Source organism: Ochlerotatus camptorhynchus, unplaced genomic scaffold (genome assembly GCF_037179485.1).
Source record: "Ochlerotatus camptorhynchus isolate MF236.1 unplaced genomic scaffold, CSIRO-AGI_Acam_v1.1 ptg000290l, whole genome shotgun sequence".
NCBI classification, from domain to species: Eukaryota; Metazoa; Arthropoda; class Insecta; order Diptera; family Culicidae; genus Ochlerotatus; species Ochlerotatus camptorhynchus.
Genome location: NW_027040779.1, coordinates 2663299 through 2679875, shown reverse-complemented (window position 1 = coordinate 2679875; position 16577 = coordinate 2663299).

Below are 16577 nucleotides of genomic sequence, written 5' to 3'. Positions count from 1 at the left end.
ATAAAAGATTTTGTAATATTTTATACTGGGAAATCCGGGTATAAAAATTTCAAGCATGTGAACACCCCTCTTTTCGCGATTAGAGCCATATTAACGGAGATAAATCGATTTAAAGGTTTGGAAGGCCCACCAGCCGACAAATAAAAGATTTTGTAATATTTCATACTGGGAAATCCGGGTATGAAAATTTCGAGCATCTGAACACCTCTCTTTTCGCGATTAGAGCCATATTAACGGAGATAAATCGATTTAAAGGTTTGGAAGGCCCACCAGCCGACAAATAAAAGATTTTGTAATATTTCATACTGGGAAATCCGGGTATGAAAATTTCGAGCATCTGAACACCTCTCTTTTCGCGATTAGAGCCATATTAACGGAGATAAATCGATTTAAAGGTTTGGAAGGCCCACCAGCCGACAAATAAAAGATTTTGTAATATTTTATACTGGGAAATCCGGGTATAAAAATTTCAAGCATGTGAACACCCCTCTTTTCGCGATTAGAGCCATATTAACGGAGATAAATCGATTTAAAGGTTTGGAAGGCCCACCAGCCGACAAATAAAAGATTTTGTAATATTTTAAACTGGGAAATCCGGGTATAAAAATTTCAAGCATCTGAACACCCCTCTTTTCGCGATTAGAGCCATATTAACGGAGATATATCGATTTAAAGGTTTGGAAGGCCCACCAGCCGACAAATAAAAGATTTTGTAATATTTTATACTGGGAAATCCGGGTATAAAAATTTCGAGCATCTCAACACCTCTCTTTTCGCGATTAGAGCCATATTAACGGAGATAAATCGATTTAAAGGTTTGGAAGGCCCACCAGCCGACAAATAAAAGATTTTGTAATATTTTATACTGGGAAATCCGGGTATGAAAATTTCGAGCATCTGAACACCCTTCTTTTCGCGATTAGAGCCATATTAACGGAGATATATAGATTTAAAGGTTTGGAAGGCCCACCAGCCGACAAATAAAAGATTTTGTAATATTTTATACTGGGAAATCCGGGTATGAAAATTTCGAGCATCTGAACACCCTTCTTTTCGCGATTAGAGCCATATTAACGGAGATATATCGATTTAAAGGTTTGGAAGGCCCACCAGCCGACAAATAAAAGATTTTGTAATATTTTATACTGGGAAATCCGGGTATGAAAATTTCGAGCATCTGAACACCTCTCTTTTCGCGATTAGAGCCATATTAACGGAGATAAATCGATTTAAAGGTTTGGAAGGCCCACCAGCCGACAAATAAAAGATTTTGTAATATTTTATACTGGGAAATCCGGGTATGAAAATTTCGAGCATCTGAACACCCTTCTTTTCGCGGTTAGAGCCATATTAACGGAGATATATCGATTTAAAGGTTTGGAAGGCCCACCAGCCGACAAATAAAAGATTTTGTAATATTTTATACTGGGAAATCCGGGTATAAAAATTTCAAGCATCTGAACACCCCTCTTTTCGCGATTAGAGCCATATTAACGGAGATATATCGATTTAAAGGTTTGGAAGGCCCACCAGCCGACAAATAAAAGATTTTGTAATATTTTATACTGGGAAATCCGGGTATGAAAATTTCGAGCATCTGAACACCCTTCTTTTCGCGATTAGAGCCATATTAACGGAGATATATCGATTTAAAGGTTTGGAAGGCCCACCAGCCGACAAATAAAAGATTTTGTAATATTTTATACTGGGAAATCCGGGTATGAAAATTTCGAGCATCTGAACACCTCTCTTTTCGCGATTAGAGCCATATTAACGGAGATAAATCGATTTAAAGGTTTGGAAGGCCCACCAGCCGACAAATAAAAGATTTTGTAATATTTTATACTGGGAAATCCGGGTATAAAAATTTCAAGCATGTGAACACCCCTCTTTTCGCGATTAGAGCCATATTAACGGAGATAAATCGATTTAAAGGTTTGGAAGGCCCACCAGCCGACAAATAAAAGATTTTGTAATATTTCATACTGGGAAATCCGGGTATGAAAATTTCGAGCATCTGAACACCTCTCTTTTCGCGATTAGAGCCATATTAACGGAGATAAATCGATTTAAAGGTTTGGAAGGCCCACCAGCCGACAAATAAAAGATTTTGTAATATTTCATACTGGGAAATCCGGGTATGAAAATTTCGAGCATCTGAACACCTCTCTTTTCGCGATTAGAGCCATATTAACGGAGATAAATCGATTTAAAGGTTTGGAAGGCCCACCAGCCGACAAATAAAAGATTTTGTAATATTTTATACTGGGAAATCCGGGTATAAAAATTTCAAGCATGTGAACACCCCTCTTTTCGCGATTAGAGCCATATTAACGGAGATAAATCGATTTAAAGGTTTGGAAGGCCCACCAGCCGACAAATAAAAGATTTTGTAATAATTTATACTGGGAAATCCGGGTATGAAAACTTCGAGCATCTGAACACCTCTCTTTTCGCGATTAGAGCCATATTAACGGAGATAAATCGATTTAAAGGTTTGGAAGGCCCACCAGCCGACAAATAAAAGATTTTGTAATATTTTATACTGGGAAATCCGGGTATGAAAATTTCGAGCATCTGAACACCCTTCTTTTCGCGGTTAGAGCCATATTAACGGAGATATATCGATTTAAAGGTTTGGAAGGCCCACCAGCCGACAAATAAAAGATTTTGTAATATTTTAAACTGGGAAATCCGGGTATAAAAATTTCAAGCATCTGAACACCCCTCTTTTCGCGATTAGAGCCATATTAACGGAGATATATCGATTTAAAGGTTTGGAAGGCCCACCAGCCGACAAATAAAAGATTTTGTAATATTTTATACTGGGAAATCCGGGTATAAAAATTTCGAGCATCTCAACACCTCTCTTTTCGCGATTAGAGCCATATTAACGGAGATAAATCGATTTAAAGGTTTGGAAGGCCCACCAGCCGACAAATAAAAGATTTTGTAATATTTTATACTGGGAAATCCGGGTATGAAAATTTCGAGCATCTGAACACCCTTCTTTTCGCGATTAGAGCCATATTAACGGAGATATATAGATTTAAAGGTTTGGAAGGCCCACCAGCCGACAAATAAAAGATTTTGTAATATTTTATACTGGGAAATCCGGGTATGAAAATTTCGAGCATCTGAACACCCTTCTTTTCGCGGTTAGAGCCATATTAACGGAGATATATCGATTTAAAGGTTTGGAAGGCCCACCAGCCGACAAATAAAAGATTTTGTAATATTTTATACTGGGAAATCCGGGTATAAAAATTTCAAGCATCTGAACACCCCTCTTTTCGCGATTAGAGCCATATTAACGGAGATATATCGATTTAAAGGTTTGGAAGGCCCACCAGCCGACAAATAAAAGATTTTGTAATATTTTATACTGGGAAATCCGGGTATGAAAATTTCGAGCATCTGAACACCCTTCTTTTCGCGATTAGAGCCATATTAACGGAGATATATCGATTTAAAGGTTTGGAAGGCCCACCAGCCGACAAATAAAAGATTTTGTAATATTTTATACTGGGAAATCCAGGTTTGAAAATTTCGAGCATCTGAACACCCCCCTTTTCGCGATTAGAGCCATATTAACGGAGATATATCGATTTAAAGGTTTGGAAGGCCCACCAGCCGACAAATAAAAGATTTTGTAATAATTTATACTGGGAAATCCGGGTATGAAAACTTCGAGCATCTGAACACCTCTCTTTTCGCGATTAGAGCCATATTAACGGAGATAAATCGATTTAAAGGTTTGGAAGGCCCACCAGCCGACAAATAAAAGATTTTGTAATATTTTATACTGGGAAATCCGGGTATGAAAATTTCGAGCATCTGAACACCCTTCTTTTCGCGGTTAGAGCCATATTAACGGAGATATATCGATTTAAAGGTTTGGAAGGCCCACCAGCCGACAAATAAAAGATTTTGTAATATTTTATACTGGGAAATCCGGGTATAAAAATTTCAAGCATCTGAACACCCCTCTTTTCGCGATTAGAGCCATATTAACGGAGATAAATCGATTTAAAGGTTTGGAAGGCCCACCAGCCGACAAATAAAAGATTTTGTAATATTTTATACTGGGAAATCCGGGTATGAAAATTTCGAGCATCTGAACACCCTTCTTTTCGCGATTAGAGCCATATTAACGGAGATATATAGATTTAAAGGTTTGGAAGGCCCACCAGCCGACAAATAAAAGATTTTGTAATATTTTATACTGGGAAATCCGGGTATGAAAATTTCGAGCATCTGAACACCCTTCTTTTCGCGATTAGAGCCATATTAACGGAGATATATAGATTTAAAGGTTTGGAAGGCCCACCAGCCGACAAATAAAAGATTTTGTAATATTTTATACTGGGAAATCCGGGTATAAAAATTTCGAGCATCTCAACACCTCTCTTTTCGCGATTAGAGCCATATTAACGGAGATAAATCGATTTAAAGGTTTGGAAGGCCCACCAGCCGACAAATAAAAGATTTTGTAATATTTTATACTGGGAAATCCGGGTATGAAAATTTCGAGCATCTGAACACCCTTCTTTTCGCGATTAGAGCCATATTAACGGAGATATATCGATTTAAAGGTTTGGAAGGCCCACCAGCCGACAAATAAAAGATTTTGTAATATTTTAAACTGGGAAATCCGGGTATGAAAATTTCGAGCATCTGAACACCTCTCTTTTCGCGATTAGAGCCATATTAACGGAGATATATCGATTTAAAGGTTTGGAAGGCCCACCAGCCGACAAATAAAAGATTTTGTAATATTTTATACTGGGAAATCCGGGTATGAAAATTTCGAGCATCTGAACACCCTTCTTTTCGCGATTAGAGCCATATTAACGGAGATATATAGATTTAAAGGTTTGGAAGGCCCACCAGCCGACAAATAAAAGATTTTGTAATATTTTATACTGGGAAATCCGGGTATGAAAATTTCGAGCATCTGAACACCCTTCTTTTCGCGGTTAGAGCCATATTAACGGAGATATATCGATTTAAAGGTTTGGAAGGCCCACCAGCCGACAAATAAAAGATTTTGTAATATTTTATACTGGGAAATCCGGGTATAAAAATTTCAAGCATCTGAACACCCCTCTTTTCGCGATTAGAGCCATATTAACGGAGATATATCGATTTAAAGGTTTGGAAGGCCCACCAGCCGACAAATAAAAGATTTTGTAATATTTTATACTGGGAAATCCGGGTATGAAAATTTCGAGCATCTGAACACCCTTCTTTTCGCGATTAGAGCCATATTAACGGAGATATATCGATTTAAAGGTTTGGAAGGCCCACCAGCCGACAAATAAAAGATTTTGTAATATTTTATACTGGGAAATCCAGGTTTGAAAATTTCGAGCATCTGAACACCCCCCTTTTCGCGATTAGAGCCATATTAACGGAGATATATCGATTTAAAGGTTTGGAAGGCCCACCAGCCGACAAATAAAAGATTTTGTAATAATTTATACTGGGAAATCCGGGTATGAAAACTTCGAGCATCTGAACACCTCTCTTTTCGCGATTAGAGCCATATTAACGGAGATAAATCGATTTAAAGGTTTGGAAGGCCCACCAGCCGACAAATAAAAGATTTTGTAATATTTTATACTGGGAAATCCGGGTATGAAAATTTCGAGCATCTGAACACCCTTCTTTTCGCGGTTAGAGCCATATTAACGGAGATATATCGATTTAAAGGTTTGGAAGGCCCACCAGCCGACAAATAAAAGATTTTGTAATATTTTATACTGGGAAATCCGGGTATAAAAATTTCAAGCATCTGAACACCCCTCTTTTCGCGATTAGAGCCATATTAACGGAGATAAATCGATTTAAAGGTTTGGAAGGCCCACCAGCCGACAAATAAAAGATTTTGTAATATTTTATACTGGGAAATCCGGGTATGAAAATTTCGAGCATCTGAACACCCTTCTTTTCGCGATTAGAGCCATATTAACGGAGATATATAGATTTAAAGGTTTGGAAGGCCCACCAGCCGACAAATAAAAGATTTTGTAATATTTTATACTGGGAAATCCGGGTATGAAAATTTCGAGCATCTGAACACCCTTCTTTTCGCGATTAGAGCCATATTAACGGAGATATATCGATTTAAAGGTTTGGAAGGCCCACCAGCCGACAAATAAAAGATTTTGTAATATTTTAAACTGGGAAATCCGGGTATGAAAATTTCGAGCATCTGAACACCTCTCTTTTCGCGATTAGAGCCATATTAACGGAGATATATCGATTTAAAGGTTTGGAAGGCCCACCAGCCGACAAATAAAAGATTTTGTAATATTTTATACTGGGAAATCCGGGTATGAAAATTTCGAGCATCTGAACACCCTTCTTTTCGCGATTAGAGCCATATTAACGGAGATATATAGATTTAAAGGTTTGGAAGGCCCACCAGCCGACAAATAAAAGATTTTGTAATATTTTATACTGGGAAATCCGGGTATGAAAATTTCGAGCATCTGAACACCCTTCTTTTCGCGGTTAGAGCCATATTAACGGAGATATATCGATTTAAAGGTTTGGAAGGCCCACCAGCCGACAAATAAAAGATTTTGTAATATTTTATACTGGGAAATCCGGGTATAAAAATTTCAAGCATCTGAACACCCCTCTTTTCGCGATTAGAGCCATATTAACGGAGATATATCGATTTAAAGGTTTGGAAGGCCCACCAGCCGACAAATAAAAGATTTTGTAATATTTTATACTGGGAAATCCGGGTATGAAAATTTCGAGCATCTGAACACCCTTCTTTTCGCGATTAGAGCCATATTAACGGAGATATATCGATTTAAAGGTTTGGAAGGCCCACCAGCCGACAAATAAAAGATTTTGTAATATTTTATACTGGGAAATCCAGGTTTGAAAATTTCGAGCATCTGAACACCCCCCTTTTCGCGATTAGAGCCATATTAACGGAGATATATCGATTTAAAGGTTTGGAAGGCCCACCAGCCGACAAATAAAAGATTTTGTAATAATTTATACTGGGAAATCCGGGTATGAAAACTTCGAGCATCTGAACACCTCTCTTTTCGCGATTAGAGCCATATTAACGGAGATAAATCGATTTAAAGGTTTGGAAGGCCCACCAGCCGACAAATAAAAGATTTTGTAATATTTTATACTGGGAAATCCGGGTATGAAAATTTCGAGCATCTGAACACCCTTCTTTTCGCGGTTAGAGCCATATTAACGGAGATATATCGATTTAAAGGTTTGGAAGGCCCACCAGCCGACAAATAAAAGATTTTGTAATATTTTATACTGGGAAATCCGGGTATAAAAATTTCAAGCATCTGAACACCCCTCTTTTCGCGATTAGAGCCATATTAACGGAGATATATCGATTTAAAGGTTTGGAAGGCCCACCAGCCGACAAATAAAAGATTTTGTAATATTTTATACTGGGAAATCCGGGTATGAAAATTTCGAGCATCTGAACACCCTTCTTTTCGCGATTAGAGCCATATTAACGGAGATATATCGATTTAAAGGTTTGGAAGGCCCACCAGCCGACAAATAAAAGATTTTGTAATATTTTATACTGGGAAATCCGGGTATGAAAATTTCGAGCATCTGAACACCTCTCTTTTCGCGATTAGAGCCATATTAACGGAGATAAATCGATTTAAAGGTTTGGAAGGCCCACCAGCCGACAAATAAAAGATTTTGTAATATTTTATACTGGGAAATCCGGGTATAAAAATTTCAAGCATGTGAACACCCCTCTTTTCGCGATTAGAGCCATATTAACGGAGATAAATCGATTTAAAGGTTTGGAAGGCCCACCAGCCGACAAATAAAAGATTTTGTAATATTTCATACTGGGAAATCCGGGTATGAAAATTTCGAGCATCTGAACACCTCTCTTTTCGCGATTAGAGCCATATTAACGGAGATAAATCGATTTAAAGGTTTGGAAGGCCCACCAGCCGACAAATAAAAGATTTTGTAATATTTCATACTGGGAAATCCGGGTATGAAAATTTCGAGCATCTGAACACCTCTCTTTTCGCGATTAGAGCCATATTAACGGAGATAAATCGATTTAAAGGTTTGGAAGGCCCACCAGCCGACAAATAAAAGATTTTGTAATATTTTATACTGGGAAATCCGGGTATAAAAATTTCAAGCATGTGAACACCCCTCTTTTCGCGATTAGAGCCATATTAACGGAGATAAATCGATTTAAAGGTTTGGAAGGCCCACCAGCCGACAAATAAAAGATTTTGTAATAATTTATACTGGGAAATCCGGGTATGAAAACTTCGAGCATCTGAACACCTCTCTTTTCGCGATTAGAGCCATATTAACGGAGATAAATCGATTTAAAGGTTTGGAAGGCCCACCAGCCGACAAATAAAAGATTTTGTAATATTTTATACTGGGAAATCCGGGTATGAAAATTTCGAGCATCTGAACACCCTTCTTTTCGCGGTTAGAGCCATATTAACGGAGATATATCGATTTAAAGGTTTGGAAGGCCCACCAGCCGACAAATAAAAGATTTTGTAATATTTTAAACTGGGAAATCCGGGTATAAAAATTTCAAGCATCTGAACACCCCTCTTTTCGCGATTAGAGCCATATTAACGGAGATATATCGATTTAAAGGTTTGGAAGGCCCACCAGCCGACAAATAAAAGATTTTGTAATATTTTATACTGGGAAATCCGGGTATAAAAATTTCGAGCATCTCAACACCTCTCTTTTCGCGATTAGAGCCATATTAACGGAGATAAATCGATTTAAAGGTTTGGAAGGCCCACCAGCCGACAAATAAAAGATTTTGTAATATTTTATACTGGGAAATCCGGGTATGAAAATTTCGAGCATCTGAACACCCTTCTTTTCGCGATTAGAGCCATATTAACGGAGATATATAGATTTAAAGGTTTGGAAGGCCCACCAGCCGACAAATAAAAGATTTTGTAATATTTTATACTGGGAAATCCGGGTATGAAAATTTCGAGCATCTGAACACCCTTCTTTTCGCGATTAGAGCCATATTAACGGAGATATATCGATTTAAAGGTTTGGAAGGCCCACCAGCCGACAAATAAAAGATTTTGTAATATTTTAAACTGGGAAATCCGGGTATGAAAATTTCGAGCATCTGAACACCTCTCTTTTCGCGATTAGAGCCATATTAACGGAGATATATCGATTTAAAGGTTTGGAAGGCCCACCAGCCGACAAATAAAAGATTTTGTAATATTTTATACTGGGAAATCCGGGTATGAAAATTTCGAGCATCTGAACACCCTTCTTTTCGCGGTTAGAGCCATATTAACGGAGATATATCGATTTAAAGGTTTGGAAGGCCCACCAGCCGACAAATAAAAGATTTTGTAATATTTTATACTGGGAAATCCGGGTATAAAAATTTCAAGCATCTGAACACCCCTCTTTTCGCGATTAGAGCCATATTAACGGAGATATATCGATTTAAAGGTTTGGAAGGCCCACCAGCCGACAAATAAAAGATTTTGTAATATTTTATACTGGGAAATCCGGGTATGAAAATTTCGAGCATCTGAACACCCTTCTTTTCGCGATTAGAGCCATATTAACGGAGATATATCGATTTAAAGGTTTGGAAGGCCCACCAGCCGACAAATAAAAGATTTTGTAATATTTTATACTGGGAAATCCGGGTATGAAAATTTCGAGCATCTGAACACCTCTCTTTTCGCGATTAGAGCCATATTAACGGAGATAAATCGATTTAAAGGTTTGGAAGGCCCACCAGCCGACAAATAAAAGATTTTGTAATATTTTATACTGGGAAATCCGGGTATAAAAATTTCAAGCATGTGAACACCCCTCTTTTCGCGATTAGAGCCATATTAACGGAGATAAATCGATTTAAAGGTTTGGAAGGCCCACCAGCCGACAAATAAAAGATTTTGTAATATTTCATACTGGGAAATCCGGGTATGAAAATTTCGAGCATCTGAACACCTCTCTTTTCGCGATTAGAGCCATATTAACGGAGATAAATCGATTTAAAGGTTTGGAAGGCCCACCAGCCGACAAATAAAAGATTTTGTAATATTTCATACTGGGAAATCCGGGTATGAAAATTTCGAGCATCTGAACACCTCTCTTTTCGCGATTAGAGCCATATTAACGGAGATAAATCGATTTAAAGGTTTGGAAGGCCCACCAGCCGACAAATAAAAGATTTTGTAATATTTTATACTGGGAAATCCGGGTATAAAAATTTCAAGCATGTGAACACCCCTCTTTTCGCGATTAGAGCCATATTAACGGAGATAAATCGATTTAAAGGTTTGGAAGGCCCACCAGCCGACAAATAAAAGATTTTGTAATAATTTATACTGGGAAATCCGGGTATGAAAACTTCGAGCATCTGAACACCTCTCTTTTCGCGATTAGAGCCATATTAACGGAGATAAATCGATTTAAAGGTTTGGAAGGCCCACCAGCCGACAAATAAAAGATTTTGTAATATTTTATACTGGGAAATCCGGGTATGAAAATTTCGAGCATCTGAACACCCTTCTTTTCGCGGTTAGAGCCATATTAACGGAGATATATCGATTTAAAGGTTTGGAAGGCCCACCAGCCGACAAATAAAAGATTTTGTAATATTTTAAACTGGGAAATCCGGGTATAAAAATTTCAAGCATCTGAACACCCCTCTTTTCGCGATTAGAGCCATATTAACGGAGATATATCGATTTAAAGGTTTGGAAGGCCCACCAGCCGACAAATAAAAGATTTTGTAATATTTTATACTGGGAAATCCGGGTATAAAAATTTCGAGCATCTCAACACCTCTCTTTTCGCGATTAGAGCCATATTAACGGAGATAAATCGATTTAAAGGTTTGGAAGGCCCACCAGCCGACAAATAAAAGATTTTGTAATATTTTATACTGGGAAATCCGGGTATGAAAATTTCGAGCATCTGAACACCCTTCTTTTCGCGATTAGAGCCATATTAACGGAGATATATAGATTTAAAGGTTTGGAAGGCCCACCAGCCGACAAATAAAAGATTTTGTAATATTTTATACTGGGAAATCCGGGTATGAAAATTTCGAGCATCTGAACACCCTTCTTTTCGCGATTAGAGCCATATTAACGGAGATATATCGATTTAAAGGTTTGGAAGGCCCACCAGCCGACAAATAAAAGATTTTGTAATATTTTAAACTGGGAAATCCGGGTATGAAAATTTCGAGCATCTGAACACCTCTCTTTTCGCGATTAGAGCCATATTAACGGAGATATATCGATTTAAAGGTTTGGAAGGCCCACCAGCCGACAAATAAAAGATTTTGTAATATTTTATACTGGGAAATCCGGGTATGAAAATTTCGAGCATCTGAACACCTCTCTTTTCGCGATTAGAGCCATATTAACGGAGATAAATCGATTTAAAGGTTTGGAAGGCCCACCAGCCGACACATAAAAGATTTTGTAATATTTTATACTGGGAAATCCAGGTTTGAAAATTTCGAGCATCTGAACACCCTTCTTTTCGCGATTAGAGCCATATTAACGGAGATATATAGATTTAAAGGTTTGGAAGGCCCACCAGCCGACAAATAAAAGATTTTGTAATATTTTATACTGGGAAATCCGGGTATGAAAATTTCGAGCATCTGAACACCTCTCTTTTCGCGATTAGAGCCATATTAACGGAGATAAATCGATTTAAAGGTTTGGAAGGCCCACCAGCCGACAAATAAAAGATTTTGTAATATTTTATACTGGGAAATCCGGGTATGAAAATTTCGAGCATCTGAACACCCTTCTTTTCGCGGTTAGAGCCATATTAACGGAGATATATCGATTTAAAGGTTTGGAAGGCCCACCAGCCGACAAATAAAAGATTTTGTAATATTTTAAACTGGGAAATCCGGGTATAAAAATTTCAAGCATCTGAACACCCCTCTTTTCGCGATTAGAGCCATATTAACGGAGATATATCGATTTAAAGGTTTGGAAGGCCCACCAGCCGACAAATAAAAGATTTTGTAATATTTTATACTGGGAAATCCGGGTATAAAAATTTCGAGCATCTCAACACCTCTCTTTTCGCGATTAGAGCCATATTAACGGAGATAAATCGATTTAAAGGTTTGGAAGGCCCACCAGCCGACAAATAAAAGATTTTGTAATATTTTATACTGGGAAATCCGGGTATGAAAATTTCGAGCATCTGAACACCCTTCTTTTCGCGATTAGAGCCATATTAACGGAGATATATAGATTTAAAGGTTTGGAAGGCCCACCAGCCGACAAATAAAAGATTTTGTAATATTTTATACTGGGAAATCCGGGTATAAAAATTTCGAGCATCTCAACACCTCTCTTTTCGCGATTAGAGCCATATTAACGGAGATAAATCGATTTAAAGGTTTGGAAGGCCCACCAGCCGACAAATAAAAGATTTTGTAATATTTTATACTGGGAAATCCGGGTATAAAAATTTCAAGCATCTGAACACCCCTCTTTTCGCGATTAGAGCCATATTAACGGAGATATATCGATTTAAAGGTTTGGAAGGCCCACCAGCCGACAAATAAAAGATTTTGTAATATTTTATACTGGGAAATCCGGGTATGAAAATTTCGAGCATCTGAACACCCTTCTTTTCGCGATTAGAGCCATATTAACGGAGATATATCGATTTAAAGGTTTGGAAGGCCCACCAGCCGACAAATAAAAGATTTTGTAATATTTTAAACTGGGAAATCCGGGTATGAAAATTTCGAGCATCTGAACACCTCTCTTTTCGCGATTAGAGCCATATTAACGGAGATAAATCGATTTAAAGGTTTGGAAGGCCCACCAGCCGACAAATAAAAGATTTTGTAATATTTTATACTGGGAAATCCGGGTATGAAAATTTCGAGCATCTGAACACCCTTCTTTTCGCGGTTAGAGCCATATTAACGGAGATATATCGATTTAAAGGTTTGGAAGGCCCACCAGCCGACAAATAAAAGATTTTGTAATATTTTAAACTGGGAAATCCGGGTATAAAAATTTCAAGCATCTGAACACCCCTCTTTTCGCGATTAGAGCCATATTAACGGAGATATATCGATTTAAAGGTTTGGAAGGCCCACCAGCCGACAAATAAAAGATTTTGTAATATTTTATACTGGGAAATCCGGGTATAAAAATTTCGAGCATCTCAACACCTCTCTTTTCGCGATTAGAGCCATATTAACGGAGATAAATCGATTTAAAGGTTTGGAAGGCCCACCAGCCGACAAATAAAAGATTTTGTAATATTTTATACTGGGAAATCCGGGTATGAAAATTTCGAGCATCTGAACACCCTTCTTTTCGCGATTAGAGCCATATTAACGGAGATATATAGATTTAAAGGTTTGGAAGGCCCACCAGCCGACAAATAAAAGATTTTGTAATATTTTATACTGGGAAATCCGGGTATAAAAATTTCGAGCATCTCAACACCTCTCTTTTCGCGATTAGAGCCATATTAACGGAGATATATCGATTTAAAGGTTTGGAAGGCCCACCAGCCGACAAATAAAAGATTTTGTAATATTTTAAACTGGGAAATCCGGGTATGAAAATTTCGAGCATCTGAACACCTCTCTTTTCGCGATTAGAGCCATATTAACGGAGATATATCGATTTAAAGGTTTGGAAGGCCCACCAGCCGACAAATAAAAGATTTTGTAATATTTTATACTGGGAAATCCGGGTATGAAAATTTCGAGCATCTGAACACCTCTCTTTTCGCGATTAGAGCCATATTAACGGAGATAAATCGATTTAAAGGTTTGGAAGGCCCACCAGCCGACAAATAAAAGATTTTGTAATATTTTAAACTGGGAAATCCGGGTATAAAAATTTCAAGCATCTGAACACCCCTCTTTTCGCGATTAGAGCCATATTAACGGAGATATATCGATTTAAAGGTTTGGAAGGCCCACCAGCCGACAAATAAAAGATTTTGTAATATTTTATACTGGGAAATCCGGGTATAAAAATTTCGAGCATCTCAACACCTCTCTTTTCGCGATTAGAGCCATATTAACGGAGATAAATCGATTTAAAGGTTTGGAAGGCCCACCAGCCGACAAATAAAAGATTTTGTAATATTTTATACTGGGAAATCCGGGTATGAAAATTTCGAGCATCTGAACACCCTTCTTTTCGCGATTAGAGCCATATTAACGGAGATATATAGATTTAAAGGTTTGGAAGGCCCACCAGCCGACAAATAAAAGATTTTGTAATATTTTATACTGGGAAATCCGGGTATGAAAATTTCGAGCATCTGAACACCCTTCTTTTCGCGATTAGAGCCATATTAACGGAGATATATCGATTTAAAGGTTTGGAAGGCCCACCAGCCGACAAATAAAAGATTTTGTAATATTTTAAACTGGGAAATCCGGGTATGAAAATTTCGAGCATCTGAACACCTCTCTTTTCGCGATTAGAGCCATATTAACGGAGATATATCGATTTAAAGGTTTGGAAGGCCCACCAGCCGACAAATAAAAGATTTTGTAATATTTTATACTGGGAAATCCGGGTATGAAAATTTCGAGCATCTGAACACCTCTCTTTTCGCGATTAGAGCCATATTAACGGAGATAAATCGATTTAAAGGTTTGGAAGGCCCACCAGCCGACAAATAAAAGATTTTGTAATATTTTATACTGGGAAATCCGGGTATGAAAATTTCGAGCATCTGAACACCCTTCTTTTCGCGATTAGAGCCATATTAACGGAGATATATAGATTTAAAGGTTTGGAAGGCCCACCAGCCGACAAATAAAAGATTTTGTAATATTTTATACTGGGAAATCCGGGTATGAAAATTTCGAGCATCTGAACACCCTTCTTTTCGCGATTAGAGCCATATTAACGGAGATATATCGATTTAAAGGTTTGGAAGGCCCACCAGCCGACAAATAAAAGATTTTGTAATATTTTATACTGGGAAATCCGGGTATGAAAATTTCGAGCATCTGAACACCTCTCTTTTCGCGATTAGAGCCATATTAACGGAGATAAATCGATTTAAAGGTTTGGAAGGCCCACCAGCCGACAAATAAAAGATTTTGTAATATTTTATACTGGGAAATCCGGGTATAAAAATTTCAAGCATGTGAACACCCCTCTTTTCGCGATTAGAGCCATATTAACGGAGATAAATCGATTTAAAGGTTTGGAAGGCCCACCAGCCGACAAATAAAAGATTTTGTAATATTTCATACTGGGAAATCCGGGTATGAAAATTTCGAGCATCTGAACACCTCTCTTTTCGCGATTAGAGCCATATTAACGGAGATAAATCGATTTAAAGGTTTGGAAGGCCCACCAGCCGACAAATAAAAGATTTTGTAATATTTCATACTGGGAAATCCGGGTATGAAAATTTCGAGCATCTGAACACCTCTCTTTTCGCGATTAGAGCCATATTAACGGAGATAAATCGATTTAAAGGTTTGGAAGGCCCACCAGCCGACAAATAAAAGATTTTGTAATATTTTATACTGGGAAATCCGGGTATAAAAATTTCAAGCATGTGAACACCCCTCTTTTCGCGATTAGAGCCATATTAACGGAGATAAATCGATTTAAAGGTTTGGAAGGCCCACCAGCCGACAAATAAAAGATTTTGTAATAATTTATACTGGGAAATCCGGGTATGAAAACTTCGAGCATCTGAACACCTCTCTTTTCGCGATTAGAGCCATATTAACGGAGATAAATCGATTTAAAGGTTTGGAAGGCCCACCAGCCGACAAATAAAAGATTTTGTAATATTTTATACTGGGAAATCCGGGTATGAAAATTTCGAGCATCTGAACACCCTTCTTTTCGCGGTTAGAGCCATATTAACGGAGATATATCGATTTAAAGGTTTGGAAGGCCCACCAGCCGACAAATAAAAGATTTTGTAATATTTTATACTGGGAAATCCGGGTATAAAAATTTCAAGCATCTGAACACCCCTCTTTTCGCGATTAGAGCCATATTAACGGAGATATATCGATTTAAAGGTTTGGAAGGCCCACCAGCCGACAAATAAAAGATTTTGTAATATTTTATACTGGGAAATCCGGGTATGAAAATTTCGAGCATCTGAACACCTCTCTTTTCGCGATTAGAGCCATATTAACGGAGATAAATCGATTTAAAGGTTTGGAAGGCCCACCAGCCGACAAATAAAAGATTTTGTAATATTTTATACTGGGAAATCCGGGTATGAAAATTTCGAGCATCTGAACACCCTTCTTTTCGCGGTTAGAGCCATATTAACGGAGATATATCGATTTAAAGGTTTGGAAGGCCCACCAGCCGACAAATAAAAGATTTTGTAATATTTTATACTGGGAAATCCGGGTATAAAAATTTCAAGCATCTGAACACCCCTCTTTTCGCGATTAGAGCCATATTAACGGAGATATATCGATTTAAAGGTTTGGAAGGCCCACCAGCCGACAAATAAAAGATTTTGTAATATTTTATACTGGGAAATCCGGGTATGAAAATTTCGAGCAT